Below are 19,210 nucleotides of genomic sequence, written 5' to 3'. Positions count from 1 at the left end.
CCATGGATGGACTCCAGCCGATCTCGGGTAAGTCAGAGGCAATCACCGTGTTACGGTTGCTGTGGCTCTGGAGACTATGTCCGGATTTCTTGCTACTGCACATGTGCAAGCGCTGGAGACTAAGTCCTATCTTGGAGCCATTGCACATGTGCGGGTGACATCATCGCTGACACGAGGTCACATGTCTGACACCTTCTAAGCTGATTGGCCACTGGTCATGTGCTTGTGACACGTGGTCACATGTCTCTGACACCTTCTATGCCGATTGGTCGCTGGTCATGTGCTTGTGACGCTTTGCTCGGTGATAGGCCAGCGTGACGTCATTGCTGTCATTCTGGCAGCGGATTGGCTCTGGTGTCCTCCATCTTGGATGAGGCACAGAGTCTATATAAGACCCTGACGCACGCCGCCCGGTGCTCAGTCCTCTTCGTTCATGCATGAGAGTAGACGCTCTGTGCACGTTCCTCCAGGCATCTCTCTGTCTATGTTAGGTGAGCGCTACCGGCAGGGTAGCGTTCTTATACCTTACAGCTTCGGCTGCAGTCCGTATCCTTACCTCTTAGTGGAGCGGACATAGGCAGGTGCCTGGGGCACATGGTCCGGCTGGGCCTTGTGATTCTACTCGTAGGTGGACGTTGCCGCTAAGGTAACGTTCCTTATACTGCGTCTGGCAGTTGTTCGTATCCTCGCACACTAGGGGAGCGAACGCAGGTAGGAGCTTTGTGCGGCTTACGCTGCTGTCCATCTCTTTTGCACCACTAGAAGAGCGGACCTAGGCAAGTGCCATATCTAGTGGTTCGTGTCCTCACACACTAGTGGAGCGAACGCAGGTAGGAGCTTTGTGCGGCTTACGCTGCTGTCCGTCTCTTTTGCACCACTAGAAGAGCGGACCTAGGCAGGTGCCATATCTAGTGGTTCGTGTCCTCACACACTAGTGGAGCGAATGCAGGTAGGAGCTTTGTGCGGCTTACGCTGCTGTCCGTCTCCTGGCACCACTAGAGGAACGGACCTAGGTAGGTGCCATTTCACACTCACTGCTTTTGTCTCTGTGATCTTTAACAGAGATCATTCTACACACCCTCCAAGTAAGGGAGGAATTGCTTTATTTTCTAATTATATTCCTCTGTGAGTATAACAGAGGTATTGCACTCTGCACTTGTGCTATCATTATTTACAGTGGCACACTTATATACCCCTTATCCTCTGCCATAGTCTGCAGCAGAGTCTTTGCACGGTGGCCCTTTACTGTCTGACATTCCTTTAGGTTTTATTATCAGACAGCCCCCCGTAACACACCGGTATGTGTGTAAATGTGTGAGACCTTCCTCCTTGCGCTTGGTTGCGGATCCCCGTGGCCTGAAGCTACTTGGAGACACCGCTGTTCGTGTTAAGTGTACAGTACAGGGATTAATACAGTGATTAAAGTGAGCAGGTACTCCGGCACAAAACGCCCATGCATACAGAAATTTTTGAAGATTAAAAAACATCTTTAATTCCTATTAGATAAAAAACATGGTGAGGATAAAATTTCCTATGATTGACACGTTTCAGACGCTGGGTCTTTAGTCATGTCACATGTTGATTATGACTAAAGACCCAGTGTCTGAAACGCGTCAATCATAGGAAATTTTATCCTCCCTATGTTTTTTTATCTAATAGGAATTGAAGATTTTTTTTAATCTTCAACAATTTCTATCTGCATGGACGTTTTGTGCCGGAGTACCTCCTCACTTTGATTGTCTACAGCCTCCCTTGTCCTACTGAGCACCGTCCAGGAGCTTTCATCCAGCTGAATTTACAACTAACTGGTGAGCTGAAAAACCCTTTTTTTTCATTAATACAGTGATTACAGGGGTAATACAGTGATGTCACAATACAGGGATAATGCACACAGTGATGTCACAGTACACGGATCATACACAGTGATGTCACAGTACAGGGGAAATACACACAGTGATGTCACAGTACAGGAAATGTCACAGTACAGGAATAATACACACAGTGATGTTACAGTACAGGGAAAATACCGACAGTGATGTCACAGTACAGGGGTAATACACACAGTGATGTCACAGTACAGGGGTAATACACACAGTGATGTCACAGTACAGGGATAATACACACAGTGATGTCACAATACAAGGATAATACACACAGTGATGTCTCAATACAGTGATAATACACAGTGATATCACAGTACAGGGGTAATACACACAGTGATGTCACAGTACAGGGATCATACACACAGTGATGTCACAGTACAGGGATCATACACACAGTGATGTCACAGTACAGGGATAATACACACAGTGATGTCACAGTACAGGGATAATACACACAGTGATGTCAGAGTACAGGGATAGTACACACAATGATGTCACAATACAGGGATCATACACACAGTGATGTCACAGTGCCGGGTTAATACACACAGTGATGTCACAGTACAGGGATAATACACACAGTGATGTCTCAGTACAGGGATAGTACACACAATGATGTCTCAGTACAGGGATAGTACACACAATGATGTCACAGTACAGGGGTAATACACACAGTGATGTCACAATACAGGGGTAATACACACAGTGATGTCACAGTACAGGGGTAATACACACAGTGATGTCACAATACAGGGGTAATACACACAGTGATGTCACAGTACAGGGATAATACACACAGTGATGTCACAGTACAGGGATAATACACACAGTGATGTCACAGTACAGGGATAATACACACAGTGATGTCACAGTACAGGGATAATACACACAGTGATGTCTCAGTACAGGGATAGTACACACAATGATGTCTCAGTACAGGGATAGTACACACAATGATGTCACAGTACAGGGGTAATACACACAGGGATGTCACAGTAGAGGGATAATACACACAGTGATGTCATAGTATAGGGATAATACACACAGTGATGTCACGGTACAGGGATCATACACACAGTAATGTCACAGCACAGGGATAATACACACTGTGATGTCACAGCACTATGATAATGCACACAGTGATGTCACAGAACAGGCATAGTACACAGTGATGTCACAGCACAGGTATATAATACACAGAGTGATGTCACAGTACAGGGGTAATACACATAGTGATGTCACAGTACAGCGATCATACACACAGTGATGTCACAGTATAGAAATAATGCACACCGGGATGTCACAGTACAGGGATAATACACATAGTGATGTCACAGTACAGAGCTAATACACACAGTGATGTCACAGTACAGGCATCATACACACAGTGATATCACAGTACAGGCATCATGCACACAGTGATGTCACAGTACAGGGATCATACACACAGTGATGTCATAGTACAAGGCATTTTCTTTCTGTACTGTTAGACAGACATTTGCACATTATTATTCTCCAATAATTTAAACTGCACTACTTTGCTAAACATTCACAAGCTGTTGAATATTATATTTTGAGTGCATATTATAGTATAATTACCTGTCATTTAATCTCTGTAACAGCGTGTCCCTCCCCCGCCTGTGCTCATAGTGTAATAGTCTGTCCCTCCTTTGTACTGCTTCTGCTGGGAGATTGTTTGTTCTTCTCAGCATGGGACTTCTCCAACCACAACTTGGTAAACAGAACAGAGCCAGGAGTCTAAAGTCCATTCATGTATCAGATGTCTAGGGGGGAGGTGTGCCCACCTAAGGGGCTGATCCCAAGAGAGAAGAACAATGAGACCCATGTTAGGTTAGTTGGATCTCGGCTGGAGAAGCACTAGGATCTATAGCTCAGGCTGGATCCTAGGGCCTGTGTATGGACTGTTACAGACTGGAGATCAGTGGCCACTTTGGATTGTGTTTTATTGTTCCCCCTGTTGGACTCAAGGAACTCATATAAGGACCATTGCTCTATTTTCCCTGGTATCGGAATACCAGGCACTGCCCCTGGATCTTTTGTTTTGTTGTGGACTCCTTGCAGAATTTAAGGATTTATATTTGTTTGGTGCTTTATCTTTGTGGTTCCAATAAAGCCCTTTGGATTGTTCCTTGGCCTGGCGTCCCTCACTGCTCTGTCGCATACCCCGTCACAAACTGGTGGCAGCAGTGGGATCAGAGCAGAAAGAATGGAGGACAACGGCCCATTAACCTCTGGAATCAGAACCTCAGAGTACAAGAACTGGACTGTGGTGAGCCTACAAACAAAGGCCCGTGAATTAGGAGTCGGTTACAAAGGACTCTAAGGAGCAACTAATTGAGGCATTGGAAAAAGCTTGCCTGCAAGATGGCACCGAGGAACAATTTCCACAGCAAGGGGAGGAAAGACGGGAGCTGGAGGTAAATACCCCAAAAAGTCAATGGGTTGTGTGGTATGAGGAGGAGATGGCTCTGCTTGGAGATGAGGCCACCATAGAAGATAAGAGGGAGGCTATTCACAGAGCTCAAGAGAGGGCAGCATTGATGGAGAGGAGGTTTGCTGTGGAAGCAGCTAGAGGCTCCAGACAGACTGTAACCACAGCACCAACTATGAGGGAATTCTCCAGAGTGTCCCGCAAGGACTTTAAGCCATTTAATGAAGCTGCAGGCGACATTGAGGGCTTCTTCCAGGACTTTGAGGATCAGTGACGATTAATGGAAGTCCCAGAAAAAGAGCGAGTCAGACACCTGGTGGGCCTCTTGGAGCGTGGAGCTGCCGACGCCTATAGAGCTATGGACCCTCAGTGGAATTGTGAGTATGGGGAGATCAAACAGACCATTCTAGAACATTATGCCATGACCCCAGATACTTATAGGACTCAGTTCTGTACGTTAGCCTGTGATGGAGAAGTGTCTTTCAAGATGTTTGCCCACAGACTGAAACAAGTATGTCATCGCTGGGTGGAGGGAGAGGGGGCCTTAACTTGGGAGACCTTCCTCCAGGTCATCCTGAAAGAGCAATTCTATGCCAGGTGCCCTGCGGAAATCAGAGAATGGGTGTGTGAGAGAAAGTCGTCAACTGTGGAACAAGCTGCCGCTCTAGCTGATGAGCTTCTCACCATCAAACCTCAATGGAAAAGGCTACTAGTCAGTGAAAAAAAAACTACCAGCTCCCCAACACCAGTGGTCCCTTGTCCTTTGGCCTCCAATGTTCACCGTCCCACTAGACTACCAACATATGGCGGACCCTGTGTGAATGTGCCTCCTACTACTCCTGCCTCCTCTTTGGGAGTACGACGTGGAGAAAGACTCATAGAACGCAGATGTTATGGATGTGGGCAGCCTGGTCATCTGCAAGCTCACTGTCCAGGTGTTCGGAGGCAAAACAGTTACAGACCCCCTTTGCCCGTCCATTATCTACAGACACCCTCAACAGGAGAAGAGCTGGATTCACTCCCTGATGATTCGACAAAAGACTCTGATATGTTAACTTCCCTACCAGGAGTCTATGGGGTGCGAGCCACAGCCGCCCCTTCTGATCTTCAGCATAAACATCTACAGGAGGTCGTGCTAGATAGCCAAAGAGTTGTTGGCTTTCGTGACACTGGGGCTTTTCTCACCATCGCAGATCCCCGAGTAATTCAACCAGAAGCAATGCAAAAGGGACCAGGAAGTGCCATTGAATTTGCTGGAGGTACTCAAAGATACATTCCAAGAGCGAGTATGACCCTGGATTATGGCTTTGGAGCAAAACAATGCACGATTGGTGTGATGAGCGGCCTTCCTGCAGACATTCTTCTAGGGAATGATGTGGGGAATCTTCAATGCCACTTTGTCGGTGCGATAACCAGAAGGCAAGCTAAGAGAGCAGCAGATGTGGACGTGTTCAACCCATCAATGGAAATGAGGCCACCCGAATTGCCGTCACAGCCGGTGAGTGATTCTTCTTGTGGGTCTCATATGAATGTCACTTGGGATAAAGTTCAGTTTAGACAAGAGGTAGAGACTGACCCCACCCTGGCTAGCTTTAGAGCTCAGGCTGAAGTAGGGCAGTTAGGAGAGAATGAGGAAAAAATTATCAAAGAAAATTGACTTCTATATCGGGTTACCAACGCTGACTCCTTAGATAAGCCCTGGACTTATAGCAAACAGCTGATTGTTCCTCAGAAATACAGAATTTCCCTATTACACCTTGCTCATGACATTCCTACTGCTGGCCATCAAGGGAAAACCCGCACCGAGAGACGATTGACTCAGATTTTCTATTGGCCTGGAATTTCTCAAGCAGTGGCGCATTTCTGCCGAACTTGCGACATGTGTCAGCGTAGAGGGCGATCCGGAGATCACCCAAAGGCACCCTTGCAACCACTCCCTATCATAGAAGAACCCTGTCAAAGAGTAGCTGTCGATATCATTGGACCACTGGCTAAACCAAGTAAATCTGGAAAGCAGTATATTCTCACTGTTGTGGACTACGCCACCCGATATCCAGAAGCCGTGGCCTTGTCATGTATTTCTGCAGTCAAGGTGGCCGAGGCCCTTGTTACCATTTTCACCCGAGTAGGATTCCCAAGTGAGATCTTATCGGACCAAGGCTCCCAGTTCATGTCAGAGTTGGTGCAGTGTCTGTGGCGCACATGTGGAGTACGAGCAATTCGAACTACAGCATACCATCCTCAAACCAATGGACTTTGTGAACGGTTTAATCAAATACTGAAAAATATGCTAAGGGCCTTCAGTGACAGGGATTCAGACTGGGAGAAGTACCTCCCCCATCTCCCATTCGCCTATCGGGACGTTCCCCAGGAGTCCACTGGGTTTTCCCCCTTTGAACTACTCTATGGAAGAAAGGTCAGAGGACCCTTAACTCTGCTAAAGGAATATTGGGAGGGGCAAGTTGAAGATACAGGAACCCCTGTTGTTTCATATGTCCTCAAGCTTCGGGAAACCCTGGCTCAACTTGCTAGTTTTGCTCAGGATCATGTGCGGATGGCTCAAACCAGACAGACATGGTATGACCGCAAAGCACGCTATCGAATTTTTAGAAGGACAACAAGTCTTAATGATTGTTCCCCATTGCCAAAATAAACTCCAGACAACATGGGAGGGTCCCTTCTGGGTTCTCAGAAGACTAAACGACACCAATTACCTTCTTGCTCTAGATGATCAGGGTCTAAGACAAAGGACTGTCCATGTGAATAGGATTAAGGAGTACCATGACCGGACATTACCTATGATAGCAAGCTGTCGGCTGGCTTCAGAAGATGGTCAGGAGGATGAGGACCCATTACCTGATCTTATTGAAGCAGCCAGAGCCCCATCCACTGTGGAACAGGTTCCTCTGAGAGATCACTTAGATTCCTTACAGAAAAAACAAATGCTGGGAGTGCTCCATCAGAGACAGGCTGCTTTCTCATCCCAACCAGGTCGAACCACAGTAACCCAACATCATGTTGACACTCAGGGCATCTGTCCCATACAACAGGCTGCTTACCGGGTACCAGAATCAGTTAGAAACACCATGCAGCATGAGCTGGAGGAGATGTTACAGCTTGGGGTGATTCAGGCCTCCCATAGTCCTTGGGCCTCTCCTGTTGTGTTAGTACCCAAGAAAGATGGGAGTACTCGATTTTGTGTGGACTACAGATGACTAAATGACCATACCAGTGATGCTTACCCAATGCCCCGTATTGATGAACTTCTAGACCGGCTAGCTGGGGCACGATACGTCACCACCTTGGATCTCAGTAAGGGATACTGGCAAATTCCCCTGATGGAGGAAGGTAGAGAAAGGTCGGCTTTTATAACCCCCTTTGGTCTGTATGAATTTTTAAACATGACTTTCGGAATGAAAAATGCCCCTGCAACCTTTTAGAGAATGGTGTAACAGATCCTCCGGGGATGTGGCGACTTCGCTTTTGCCTACCTGGATGATATCGCCGTCTTCAGCCACACATGGGAGGAACATCTGAATCAAGTAGCTGTTGTTCTTGACCGGATTCCCGCAGCAGGCCTAACCATTCGACCTGATAAATGCCAATTGGGGATGGGTGAAGTCCAATACCTAGGGCATCGAGTAGGAGGGGGGAAGTTACGTCCTGAACCTGCCAAAATCCAGGCTATTAGAGACTGGCCTGTACCCCAAACCAAGAAACAAGTTATGGCTTTCTTGGGCACTGCCAGTTATTACCGAAAATGTGTTTCTCATTTCAGCAGTGTGGCCAAGCCACTTAGAGACCTCACGAAGAAGACAATGCCCCGGCTGGTGATCTGGACTCTATCCTGTGATGAGGCTTTTAACCGGCTGAAGGACGCCTTGGTCTGCGACCCTGTTCTGGCTGCTTCAGACTACAAGAGGAGATTCATTGTGCAGACGGATGCCTCTTCTTATGGACTGGGAGCTGTACTCAGCCAGGTGAATGCAGCCGGGGAGGAGCACCCCATTGCCTACCTCACCAGGAAGCTGCTGGACCGAGAAGTGGCCTATGCAATTGTTGAGAAGGAATGCCTGGCTGTAGTATGGACCCTTAGGAAACTAAGGCCGTATCTGTATGGATGAGAATCCACTGTGGTTACTAATCACAATCCCCTCACCTGGCTGAACAGAGTCTCTGGGGACAATGGACGCTTATTACGATGGAGCCTGGCTCTGCAGCCCTATAACTTTACCATACAGTATAGAAGAGGCAGCCAACACCAAAATGCAGACGGATTGTCCAGGCAAGAAGAGCCCTGAGTCAGGTCCGCCATGTTTACGTGTACTTGCCAAGCGACCTGTTGAGGTCACTAGTCCATGCACAAATTGAGAGGGGAAGGGATTGTAACAGCGTGTCCCTCCCCCACCTGTGCTCATGATGTAATAGTTTGTCCCTCCTTTGTACTGCTTCTGCTGGGAGATTGTTTGTTCTTCTCAGCATGGGACTTCTCCAACCACAACTTGGTAAACAGAACAGAGCCAGGAGTTTAAAGTCTATTCATGTATCAGATGTCTTGGGGGAGGTGTGCCCACCTAAGGGGCTGATCCCAAGAGAGAAGAACAGTGAGACCCATGTTAGGTTAGTTGGAACTCAGCTGGAGAAGCACTAGGATCTATTGCTGAGGCTGGATCCTAGGGCCTGTGTATGGACTGTTACAGACTGGAGATCAGTGGCCACTTGGTATTGTGTTTTATTGTTCCCCATGTTGGACTCAAGGAACTCATATAAGGACCATTGCCCTATTTTCCCTGGCATCGGAATACCAGGCACTGCCCCTGGATCTTTTGTTTTGTTGTGGACTCCTTGCAGACTTTAAAGGATTTATATTTGTTTGGTGCTTTATCTTTGTGGTTCCAATAAAGCCCTTTGGATTGTTCCTTGGCCTGGCGTTCCTCACTGCTCTGTCGCATACCCCGTCACAATCTCATTATAGATCATACTCTTAAGACTGCTTTACACGCAGCGACATCGCGAGCGATGACTGTGGTGAAAACACCTGCTCCCGTCGGTTGTGCGTCATGGGCAAATCGCTGCCCGTGGTGCACAATATCGCTAAGCCCTGTCACACATGCTTACTTTCCCTGCGACGTCGCTGTGGCCGGTGAACCGCCTCCTTTCTAAGGGGGCGGTTCGTGCGGCGTCACAGCAACGTCACGTAGCAGGCAGCCAATTAAAGCGGATGGGCGGAGAGCAGCCGAAGGAAAGACACGCCCACCTCGTTGCTGGCTGGACGCAGGTATGGTGCTGTTCCTCGTTCCTGCGGTGTCACACGTAGCGATGTGTGCTGCCCAGGAATGACAAACAATCTGCATACTGCAACAGCAATGATATTTGGGATTGGAACGACGTGTCAACAGTCAACGATAAGGTGAGTATTTTTGATCGTTGGCGGTCGTTCGTACGTGTCACAGGCAACGACGTTGCTAATGAGGCCGGATGTGCATCACGAATTCCGTGACCTCAACGACATTTCGTTAGCGATGTCGTTGCGTGTAAAGCCCGTTTTACTGTCACCTGACTCATCTGACTCAATCTTATCTTGGGACATCCAATTCAAGATCATATAGAGTCTGGTTTATTGAGGGATTTACCCTGTGTAGGACAGTAATTATATGTCGACTGTTACACGATATACATATCAGCCCATTTCAATAGATATGGTAAATCTTAAACTAATAATTCATGCCATTTAAAGATATCTGCATTAGTATCGTTGCACCTGTCAACTAATTAATTACAGTGGTACCTCGCTTAATGAGTAACCCACTTAACGAGAATTTCGCTTAACAAGCAAAGCTTTCTGTAAATTTGTAACCCGCTTTACGAGAAAGCTTTGCTGTATGAGTGAAATCTTCACTGCACACACTTCCGGTTCCGTCCATCCATCGCGCTCTGACCCGCACTTGCAGTCCACATAAACACACACATGTACACACAAACACACACACACAAACACACACGCACACACACACATACAATATTATGCTCACCTTACCTTCCGTTCTACCGCCGGCCTCATGGTTCTTGTAGTTCCCGGGTACATCGCGACGTCCTCACGGCAAACTACAAGACCCAGGAGGCCTGCGATGGAACGTAAGGTAAGGTGAGCATATAATATAACATAATATGTGTACCTTTTCGTTTCATCGCCGACCTCCTGGGTCCTGTAGTTCGCCGCTGCGCTCCAGTCCACGCTGTGTATCGGCATCCATAGAGAGAGAGGAACTTCCTGTCGCCGCCACTGAAAGGCAGCGCGCTGGCCAATCGGAGGCAAGCGGCTCTGCTTTTGACATCAGCGCTCTGGCCGGGAAGTTCCTCCCTTGTCGTTATGGTAACGTGTTACACAGCCCGGCCCCGTACCAGAGCACAGCAAGTCCCAGGAGACCGACGATGGAACGGAAGGTAAGGTGAGCATATAATATGTTTGTGTGTTTGTGTGAGTTTGTGTGTGTTTGTACGTGTTTTTGTGTGTTTGCACGTGTGTGGAATGACAGAATAGGGGGACCAGGATGGGAAATTTAACATGTTGTGGAACGAATCGTTTGCATTGCAATGATTTCCTATGGGAAATCTTGCTTTGCCTAACGAGTAACTTGGTTAACAAGCACACTCCCAGAACGGATTGTTCTCGTTAAGCAAGGTTCCACTGTATTGCTTTGTACAATAGGGTGGCTCACTTTTTATCTGTCACCAGCAGTCACCATCATTACCATACTCATCTTATTGGCATTCAAATATACAACAGGTAATTATACTATAATATACACTCAATCGCTTGTGAATGTTTATCGCAGTAGTGCAGTTTACATTCTTAAATTATTGTTTTTATTGTGGGGATATACACACGATACCCCGTGGCTACTAGCAGCTTCATTCTTATAACATTTAACAAGTACAATTCACACTATAATAAGGCATTGGTTACAGCGCCAGTTATTTTTACATTATAAGGCCCCTTCACACGTCAGTGATTCTGGTAAGTTTGTGCTTTTTTTTTATACGTACCAGAATCACTGACATACGCAGACACATTATAATCAATGGGTCTGCTCACACGTCAGTGATTTTTCACTGAACATGTCTCCGTGCAGCGTACACGCGTGTTTGTGATTCTGTATGGAGACAAGTCCGTTTTTTTCTGACATCACTGATGACCCACGGACCACACTATGGTGTGATCCATGTGTGATCCGTGAAACATGTACCAGAAAAACACTGACCTATTAAATAATAAACATTTTCAACTCACCTTTCCAGCGATTCGCTCTGCAGCCTCCACTATCTGCCTGGCTCATGAATATTCATGAAAGCAGGAACCGCCGACCCTGAAGTAGCTGCAGGGAGCGGTGGGCAGACGCTGCAGAACCTTGGAATTCAGCACCATGGACAGCAGGAGCGAAGGCAGGTGAGTAATATCCATTTGCAATCACGGATCACGGATTCCACATGGACAACCCACGTGTGCCGTGAATCACGGAACACGGAGGGACATGTGCGTGTTTTACACGTCAGTGAAGAACGTCAGTGTTTTTCACTGACGTGTGAAACGGGCCTAATACTCACCTGCTCCAGTCCTGTGAGAGATCACTCCCTGTGGGTCCTCCTGGCTGTGTTTAGATCCTGTCCCCCTGTTTTTTTCTTTCTGGTACTTCTCTCCTCTTCTTATTGTTTCCTTAGCTCTCTCTGTACTCTGTTTATTCTTCTCTGTTGTCTTTGCTTCCCCAAGTTTCTGCTCCTTCTCCAATACTGTTTTATTTTTCAGAATTTTTGTTCTCCTGCGCTGTACTGAAGAAGCTCTGCCCCCTCTCCTGTTTGGCTGTTCTCCTCCTAGCATCTCTCACAGCTCTCTAATTGGAGAAAGACGCTGCCTGGCCACTCCCTCTTTTTCAGCAGAGGCCACATGGCGTAGGCGAATCTGCATCTCTGTGTTGTGACCACCTGCAGCTATTCAAACAGACCCCTTAATTAGCTGCTTGGTGACCGTCCGGGGGAGCCCGCAGCACTGAGAATGCTGAAAATGAAAATCCCTACAGCGCAGGTAGCTGGGTCGGGTCCCCTCAGCTCAGGGGCCTCATAGCAGTGGTGTGGCCTGCCTCTATGGACAGGAATGCCACTGTACAGAACAAAGATGTGCAGATATAAAAGATGTGTACAGGACAGAAACGTGCGAGTGTAAGAGACGTGTACAGGACGGAAATGTGCAAGTATAAGAGACGTGTACAGGACAGAGACGTGCGAGTATAAGAGATGTGTACAGGACAGAGACGTGCGAGTATAAGAGATGTGTACAGGATGAAGACGTGCAAGTATAAGAGACGTGTACAGGACGGAGATATGCGCGTATAAAAGACGTGTACAGGACGGATATGTGCGAGTATAAGAGAGATGTACAGGATGGAGACGTGTGAGTATAAGAGATGTGTACAGCACAGAGACGTGCAAGTATAAGAAACATGTACAGGATGGTGTAGTGCCCCTGAAGCCATCAGGATCTACAAGTTACTGTGTCCTGTCAAAGATGCAGGACCTACTGTTATGATTCAGGAGGAGGAGGATCAGAAAAAAGGACAACAAACTGGGAAACTCAGAGTGTTACCAGAGTGGTTGGAATCTTAGCGGACTGCAGAACTCATACTGACACACAACTAGAAGTAGCCGTGGGACGTGTCTATTATGACCTGGTCGCCTCGACACAGCCAAAGAACTAATTATTCCTACAGTGAGATATACAAGAAAATCTAATCTGCCTCAGAGCATTCCCCCAAATATATAGATAGCCCGCCACATATAATGATTACGGTGATGTAGGAAAACACAACTCACAGGAAGAAAACAGATTCAGCAAAGATGAGACCCAAACTATTTATATAGGAAAGGATAGAAAAGAGCACTGTCTGCAGCTGTTCAAAACTGTAGAAAATACAAACACGCCTGATATGGAAAAATACTGAGTCCACACGGACTCTGCCCCACTATATCAGTACTCTGGTGTTACTGGGATTCAAGCAAAACACTAATATAGAAGAGGGACTGAAATCAGTACAAAGCATGACAAAACAAAATATACTTCAGAAAATGAAGCAAGGTACACAGACATTCCCAGCAGGGAATGATCCAACTTCACCCGGACTCCACATAAGCAAAATCAGAAAATAAGCCTACTACCTAAACAGAAAATAACAAGTAATTAAAAGCAACCAGCAGGGTACAAAGACCTGACTTATCTGTAATGAGTCGAGGCAGAAACAGAAGTTTAGGCTGGCTTCAGGATGTCCTAAAACACAGGAGGAAACATTGAGCACGGGCCAGGAACATGAGAACACTACACAGTTATATAGGCCAGTCAAAACAACCTGATTTCCAATCCTCATCAGCTGTCTGGCTTCTACTAAGCAAGCCAAATCAACTACCAGCATTGGCCTTAAGAGGGAGCCCAAAACTGGAACTCAGTCCAAATGTGTTCACAACAGTACCCCACACCTTGAGCAGGGGTCACCAAACCCTCACCAGAACCCCTGGGTTTGTCAGGATGGGCCCGTTGAAAAGCATGGACCAAGCAATCAGCATGTATGTCAGAAGCAAACACCCAAGAATTATCCTCCTGACCATAACCTTCCCACTTGACCAGGTACTGGAGCTTCCGTCTAGTAATACGGGAATCCAAAATCTTCTCCACTACATATCCCAGATCCCCTTCGACCAACACAGGATCAGGAGGTGCAGCCATGGGCACTACCAGTTCAACATACTTTTTCAATAAAGACTTATGAAAGACATTGTGAATCTTTAAAGTCTCTGGAAGAGCGAAACGAAAGAAACAGGATTATTCATCTCTAAAATATTATAAGGCCCAATTAACCTTGGCTTAAATTTCGGAGAAGAAACTTTCATAGGAACATGTCTGGAAGACAACCAGACCAAGTCCCCCACTTTAAACCGGTGACCCACAGTTCTACGCCGGTTGGCAAACCGTTGGGCATTTTCTTGGGAGTGGGACAATTTATCCACCACTTGATCCCAAATTTGCTGCATTTTCTCTACAACAGAATCAATGCCCAGACAGGCTGATGCCTCCATCTGCCCCAAAGGAAACCGAGGATGAAACCCGAAATTGCAGAAAAATGGAGACATCAAAGTGGCTGAACTAGCTCTATTATTAAGAGCAAACTCAGCCAAAGACAAAAAAGAAACCCAGTCATCCTGGTCCGCAGACAAAAAACCTCTCAGATAGGTTTCAAAAGTTTGATTTGTCCTCTCAGTCTGTCCATTGGTCTGAGGATGAAACACAGAGGAGAAGGATAACTCTATTCCCAGCCTAGAACAAAAAGCTCTAAAAAATCTAGACACAAACTGGATTCCTCTGTCGGACAGAATGTTTTCAGGTATATCATGCAAACGAACCACCTGACAAAGAAACAAGGGCACCAACTCCGAAGATGATGGCAACTTAGGCAGTGGCACGAAATGGATCATTTTGGAAAATCTATCACAGATTACCCAAATAACCATCATCCCCTGAGAAACAGGGAGATCGGAAATAAAATTCATTTAGATGTGAGTCCATGGTCTTTTAGGTACCGGCAATAGCAATAACAATCCACTAGAACAAGAATAACAAGGCTTGGATCTAGAACAAATCCCACAGGATTGTACAAAACTCCTCACATCACGAGGTAGAGAAGGCCACCAAAAGGACCTACTCACTAAATCCCAGGTGCCAAAAATCCCAGGATGACCAGCCAACGAAGAACAATGAATTTCAGACATCACTTTACTTCTCCATTGGTCAGGAATGTACAATTTCCCCACAGGACATCTTTCAGGTTTGTTCTCCTGAAATTCCTCAAGAGCTAGTCTCAAATTGGGTGAAATAACGGAAAGAATAACTCCCTCATGCAGGACAGTAGCAGGTTCAGTTATATCAAGAGAATCAGCAAAGAAACTCCTAGAAAGGGCATCTGCCTTAATATTCTTAGTGCCCGGAATATAAGAGACCATAAAATTAAACCGTGTAAAAAAACAAGGCACATCTAGCCTGCCTAGGATTCAACCTCCTGGCTGATTCAAGATAGATCAAATTCTTTTGATAGGTGAGTACAACAATTTGATGTCTTGCCCCCGCCATCCAATGACTCCATTCTTCAAAGGCCCACTTCATAGCCAATAATTACCAATTCCCCACACCATAATTACGTTCCGGTGGTGAAATTTTTCGGGGAAAGAAGGCACAAGGTCTCATGTTAGAAGTCACAAGGTCCCTTTGAGACAAGACAGCCCCTGCTCCGATCTCTGATGCATCGATCTCCACCTGAAATGGAAGAGACACATCAGGCTGCTGCAAGACTGGAGCAGAAGTAAACCTGCTTTTAAGCTCCTGAAGAGCCAAGACTGCCTCTGCAGACCATTTCACATCATCATCTCCTTTTTGGTCAAATCAGTCAATGGCTTGACAATACCAGAAAAATTATCTATGAATTTACGGTAGAAATTAGCAAAACCGAAAACCTTCTGAAGGGTCTTCAAAGAAGCAGGCTGAACCCAATCATGAATGGCCTGGATCTTGACCGGATCTATTTCATTAGAAGATGGGGACAAAATGAACCCTAAAAAAGAGATCCTTTGTACGCCAAAAAGATATTTCGATCCCTTAACATATAGCGCATTGTCCCTGAGAACCTGAAACACTGTCCAAACCTGTTCAACATGGGAATCCCAGTTGTCAGAAAAAAATCAAAATGTCGTCCAAATAGACAATCAAAAATGTGTCAACAAAGTTCTGGAAAATCTCGTGCATGAAAGACTGGAAGACAGAAGGGGCATTAGTGAGCTCAAAGGGCATCACTAGGTACTCAAAATGCCCCTCAGGGGTATTAAACACCATCTTCCATTCATCAACCTGCTTAATGCGAATGAGATTATACACCCCCTTAAGATCGAGCCTAGTAAACCAACTAGCACCCTTCACTCTAGAAAACAGGTCGGAAATCAGAGGCAATGGATGTGACGGCATGGACTCTGTCAGTGCCTAGCATGGGTTAAATTTCTTAAAATTCATCCAGACATGAAGATAGTTTGTTTATAGATGAGAGATAAGCCCTCATTGTCCTTGTTTCTACAAGACTCTCAGGAATCTAGTGTTACAGTTCTGGTTAACTCATGTAATTGCCTTGGCCAATGAAGGTCAGACACCCAGATAAATCAATTATGCAAACTTTCAATAGCAAAAACCTTAATGAAATCCCCCTAGTTCAAGAGAGTAATATATAGCACAAAAGGGGTCAAACCAAGGAAAAACTCCTAAAATATAACATTTATTAGATATGCAGATAAAAGGTGGACTGCCACCATAAAAGAATAAAACATCTGTCAAGGGCTGCAGAAAGTGTACTAACAGCCTCCAGACGAATCATATAAGGCACACAGTACAGGAGGTATGAATACAAGTCACACTCAAACCTGCATTGATAAACACAGCTAGGATGGTCGCTTCATCAGAATCAAACAGATGTTCGCAACCATTAAAGCAGAAAAAAACGGCCTTACCGTATTTTTATAGGGCATGTGATGATATGGCTCAAAGTCAGGTGACCTCATAAAGGTCTTGCACAAATACCTTCACTTCGCTCGAACCATACCACAGTACCTCCCGACGCGTTTCAAAGAATCATCAGGGGAGTCATTTCAGGGTACAAGTCGTCATATCAGTAATCATAACTGGACTGATATACAATCAAAATTGCCCCATGGACGGAACTGTGGAATAAAAATCATAACTTACAGCCCATCCAATCAAACAAACATGAGGAATAGCCTCATAGACCAAGCTGCTTACCCCAAATAACATCCAGCAAGGAAGAGCGCCAAGCTGCAGGTGCCGCGCCGGTTAGTTTGAAAACCGCGCTTCTTATAGGGGCCGCGCATGCGCGGTAAGTCCACCGCAGCGTCGTGACGTCAGTCCCAGCATTCACCATGCCGGAAACAGCGACGTCACCATCATGCCCGTCGGCCGCATCAGCATACCTGCGCCGCCGACGTCATAGGCAGGAGCCTGGAACGCAAGCCGAAATAAAACCGGAAGTGTCCGGTAAACAGTTGCTTATTAACCAGGCTGCGCCTACATCAAATTCCAACAGCAAGGTATTAATCCTTGTGTCAAAATAAATAAATACCCTACGGTTCATTACTACCTTCTCTAATGGTGCTAACGAATTGAGGCGCACCTTGACTAAATTCTGGCCCATTCTTAAAATGGATCCCATACTGGATAAACATCTCTCTGACTATCCCTCTGTCACTTTTCGGAAAGCGAGGTCACTTAAAGACAGGTTGGTGCACAGCCATTTTCGTGACAACCAGGCTGTCCGGACCAACAACATCAGAGGATGTTTTAAATGTCGGGATTGCGTCAATTGTAAGCTAATTGAGGAGGGAAAGACCTTTAGTAGTGTAGGGAATGACAAGACCTTTGAAATTAGGTCCCTGATCACCTGCAGAACCAAGGGAGTTATCTACAGGATCCTTTGCTGCTGTGGCAAACAATATATTGGAAAGACTATTCGTGAGCTGCGCAGGAGGGTGGGGGAACACAAAAATGATATTCGGAAGAATAACGATACATCCATAGCTAGGCATGTTAACAGCTATCATGGTGGGAGGGAGGATGCCATAAGAGTAATGGGTATTGATTACATCAGACCCCCAGCAAGAGGAGGCAACTGGGACAGACTATTACTGCGGAAGGAGTGCTTTTGGATTTATACCTTAAAGACTGAGGTACCGACTGGACTGAATGAACAACTGTCTTTCCTCCCTTTTTTAGATGCACCTTAGTGTAGGGTGCATCGTAGGAGGGATAGACTACGGTGAGTGGGGGCGCCATTGGCGTGGGGTTCTAGGGTGCCGACCTCCACAGGCTAGGTAGGGACAGTCTATAATACTAGGGTATGTGCAGTGTGCACTTAGGTTTTATCCTTCCTTCTTTCCTCCTTTTTATCTTATGGTCCATGACAGTTCTCCTCTTCTCCTTTTTGGAGTAGGGCCCCCTCTCTCTCTATGGACTCCTCTGTTTATCTGAGTCTGATTTTATATTCACCTCCCCCCCCCCCCTTGTTTAACCCTCTGGGTCTGTTTGTCCTCCTGTTCACGCCAAATTTTGGTTTTGGTTTTGTGCCTTCATTGGGGTTCCATATGTACTTTTTGGGTTGGAGTATTGTCTGATTGATCAATTGGCCTTTTTGTCTAAATTGGTATCTTTAGTGTGTCTTGGATGATCCTGCGATCGTGTAGGCCCTGTGCACCTTTATTTTGACACAAGGATTAATACCTTGCTGTTGGAATTTGATGTAGGCGCAGCCTGGTTAATAAGCAACTGTTTACCGGACACTTCCGGTTTTATTTCGGCTTGCGTTCCAGGCTCCTGCCTATGACGTCGGCGGCGCAGGTATGCTGATGCGGCCGACGGGCATGATGGTGACGTCGCTGTTTCCGGCATGGTGAATGCTGGGACTGACGTCACGACGCTGCGGTGGACTTACCGCGCATGCGCGGCCCCTATAAGAAGCGCGGTTTTCAAACTAACCGGCGCGGCACCTGCAGCTTGGCGCTCTTCCTTGCTGGATGTTATTTGGGGTAAGCAGCTTGGTCTATGAGGCTATTCCTCATGTTTGTTTGATTGGATGGGCTGTAAGTTATGATTTTTATTCCACAGTTCCGTCCATGGGGCAATTTTGATTGTATATCAGTCCAGTTATGATTACTGATATGACGACTTGTACCCTGAAATGACTCCCCTGATGATTCTTTGAAACGCGTCGGGAGGTACTGTGGTATGGTT

The 19,210-nt window shown here is 46.3% G+C and overlaps 1 protein-coding gene across 2 annotated transcripts in view; it reads left to right on the top strand.

Annotated features, from left to right (window-relative positions):
* The window catches only part of LOC142257999 (NACHT, LRR and PYD domains-containing protein 12-like), a 429,738-nt gene that overhangs the window by 243,767 nt on the left and 166,761 nt on the right, over positions 1 to 19,210 (top strand). The gene's annotated exons all lie outside the window — the stretch shown is intronic.

This window comes from Anomaloglossus baeobatrachus, chromosome 12 (assembly GCF_048569485.1).
Source record: "Anomaloglossus baeobatrachus isolate aAnoBae1 chromosome 12, aAnoBae1.hap1, whole genome shotgun sequence".
In the NCBI taxonomy this organism is placed as follows: domain Eukaryota; kingdom Metazoa; phylum Chordata; class Amphibia; order Anura; family Aromobatidae; genus Anomaloglossus; species Anomaloglossus baeobatrachus.
The sequence above is the reverse complement of the archived record's forward strand: the minus strand, read 5'-3'. Positions and strand labels throughout refer to the sequence as shown.